Raw genomic sequence first — 3,535 nt, forward strand, 5'->3', positions numbered from 1 at the left:
ACTCCCACAGTTTTTGTCTGGAAAATACACTATTTTCCCCTCATTTCTGAAGGATAGCCTTATTGGGTACCGTATTCTTGGCTGGCAGTTTTTTTCTTTTATTATTTTGAATATATCATCCTGTTTTCTTCTAGCCTGTAGAGTTTCTGTTGAGATGTCTGCAGTTAGTCTGACAAGGGCTCCCTTATAGGTGACTCGATACTTTTCTCTTGCTTCTTTTTAAGATTCTCTTGTTGTCTTTGAGCTTTGCCAGTATGAGTATAATGTGTCTTGGAGAGGAACTTTTTGGGTTGAATCTGTTTGTGGATCTTTGAACCTCCTGGGTGTGAATGTACATGTCCATCCCTATACCCAGGGAGTTTTCCATTATTATTTTGTTAAATAGGTTTTCCATGCCGTTTCCTTTCTCCTCCCCTTTTGGAACACCCATGAATCGAATGTTTGTTCAATTAAGGCTGTCCACTAGCTCTCTTATATTTTCTTCAATTTTTAAAATTCTTTTTTCCTTTTTTTGTCTGCCTGAGCTATTTTAAAAAGACTATCTTCAAGATGAGATATTCTTTCTTCTGCTTGCTTTAGGCTGCTGCTTAAGCTCACAGTTGTGTTCTTTATTTTGTTGAGTTAATCTTTTAGTTCCATGAGTTCTGCTATATTGTTTTTCAAGGTATTAATCTCTTTGTAAATTTCTTTCTTCATATCCTGAATTTTTTTTTCTTATTTCATCACATTGTCTGAGTAGTCACATATCTCAGTGAGTTTCCTTAAGATTGTTGTTCAGAATTCCTTTTCAGTCATTTCAAGGGTTTCATGCTCTATAGGGTCTGGTATTTGAGAATTACTGTATTCTCTTGGTTATGTCATATTTTCTTGGATATATTTTTTTTAGTGTCTCTACATTGATGTCTGGTGATCTGGTAGAGCAGTTGCTTCTTCTGTTACTTTGGAGAGGGGTTTCAGGAGAGAGATGGCCTCTTCTTTTTCTAGCCTCTGCTGGTGACACTCCTTGTGTCAGTGCAGTCATGTGTCTGCTGAGTCACCTGCATGGAGACTGTGGCTACTGCTGTGGCACCAAGCTGTGTTTTGGGCAGCCATGGCTGTGGCAGTGGCTGTGGTGGGCCACCTGTATGGATGTGGTGATTTTGTTATGCTCCTTGCCTGCTTCCAGGTGGGGGATGCTGCCCTCAGCTCCTGCCTAGGTCCCTGGGTATGCTGTGCTGCATGCCTGCTTCCAGGTACCCACTCTTCAATTGACAGACATTTGGGCTGTTTCCACCTTTGACTATTATGAATAATGCTTCTATAAACATTTATGTAAAGTTTTTGTATGGACATATGTTTTTAGGTCTCTTGGATATGTTCCTAGTGGGATTGCTGGGTCCAGTGGTAACTCTCTACTGAATCATTTGAAGAACTGCCCAACAGTTTTCCAAAGTGGCTACACTATTTTACATGCCCATCAGCAGTGCATAAGAATTCCCACACTTGTTTTTGATTCTAGCCATTCTAGTGGATGTGAAGGGGCATCTCATTGTGGTTTTGGATTACATTCCCCATGTGACTTTTTTTTTTTTTTGGTGACTGGTAAGGGGATCATAACCCTTGGCTTGGTGTTGCCTGCACCACGCTCAGCCAATGAGCGCACCGGCCATCCCTGTATAGGATCTGAACACATGGCCTCGGCGCTCCCAGCGCCGCACTCTCCTGAGTGAGCCACAGGGTCAGCCCCACCATGTGACTATTGATGTCAAGAACCCTCCATGTGCTTCTTGGCCCTTTGTTTCTCTTCCTTAGAGAAATGCCTGTTTAAATAATTGCCCATCTTAAAGTTGGGTTGTCTTTTTATTGCTGAATTGTAAGGATATGTTTTCGTGATTCAAATCTCTTATCTGATATATGGTTTGCAAATACTTTCTCCCATTCTGTGGGTTGTCTTTTCACTTTCTTGAGAGTACCCTGTGAAGCACAAACATTTTTAATTTTTGACAAAGTCCAGAATATCTCCTGCACCTTTTGTTGTGCATATTCTTGATGTCATGACCTTTGCCAAATCCAAAGTCATCAAGAATTGCCTGTATGTTTCCTTCTATGGCTTTTACAGTTTTAGCTGTTGTGATCAAATCTTTGATGATCCATTTTTAGTTACTTTTCTCATGTGGTCTGAGGTGAAGGTCCAACTTTATTCTTTTCCACATAGTTATAAAGATGTCTTGATGCCATGTGTTGTAAAAACTATTCATTCCCTTAGATGGTCTGGGCACATTTGTCAAAAATCAGTTTACCATCGTGTTTGGTTTTGTTTCTGGACTCACAGTTCAATTCCTTGATCTTATGTCGGCCGTTGTGACAGTTGCACACTGTTTTGATTACCATTGCTCTGTCGTAAGTTTTAAAGTCTGGAAGTATGAGTCTTCCTATGTCATTCTTTTATTATGGCAGTGCAGGTCCCTTGTAATTTACGTGATTTGTGAATCAGTTTTTCCATGTCTACAAATAAGTCGGCTAGGATCCTGATAGGGATTGCACTTTTTTATGTATATTAATAGACCCCAATTTATTTAGTCTCTATAAAATTAAGAGCCAAAAACAAACTTACATTTATGTTGAGCTCATTATGTATTAGTTTTTTAAAATCTTACTTGGAAATGGCTCAGGCATTTAATGAGTATCATTTAATTTAATATAACATAATAAGTTAATTTATAAACTTTTATTTAATTCATTTTACATTTATCTCATTCATTTATTTATACAATTATACTTATATCACATAATAACTGAGATATTAGGCAAGGCTGGTAATCATTTCAAGTTACTTTTCCGTTAACTATTTTCATATCCTGTGAACATCAGTTGTCAACTATGTAAGAACCTTAAACAAATGGGTATTTTGCTAACAAAACATGCAGTTGCTTTGGAATACTGATAGAGTTAGCCAAGGTGAATGTTACAGGTAACATGAGAAAACCCATCTTTGTCCCAGTTGCAAAAAACAGTTGAATATTTCTGTACTCTGTAGCTCTGTGGTCACAAGCTTGTGCTTTGTGTTAGCAAGAAAACCACAGGCTGTCAGCTCTCAACTCCTTCCTGTGTAGATGAGAAACAGGCTAGCTTCCTAAGACCCCTCCTCAAGTAACCACACTTCCTGCCCTTATACACAGGTGTGATAAAGACCCTTACCCAAAAGCTTCTTCAATACATGTGTTTAAGGGAAACTTGCATATTTCAGCCTCTGTAAGCCAGCTGTGCTCACTTTTGCAGAACATCCTGTATGCCTAACAGGATGTCACTAGCTGCCAGTTAAAGTTAACACAAGTAACACCATATTGTATAAAAAACATCCATTTTGTTTTTATTCAAGGAAATAATAATGAGGGGGAGGGACAGGTGAAAAGCCCCTGCTAAAGGCTAACCACAGGGGCCGGCCCGGTGGTGCACTTGGTAGAGTGCGGCACTTGGGAGCACGGCAGCACTCCTGCCAAGGGTTCAGATCCCATATAGAGACCGTTCCCCTCACTGGTTGAGCGCGGTGCGGGCG

The sequence above is a fragment of the Galeopterus variegatus genome, unplaced genomic scaffold (assembly GCF_000696425.1).
Source record: "Galeopterus variegatus unplaced genomic scaffold, G_variegatus-3.0.2 Scaffold5450, whole genome shotgun sequence".
NCBI lineage: Eukaryota > Metazoa > Chordata > Mammalia > Dermoptera > Cynocephalidae > Galeopterus > Galeopterus variegatus.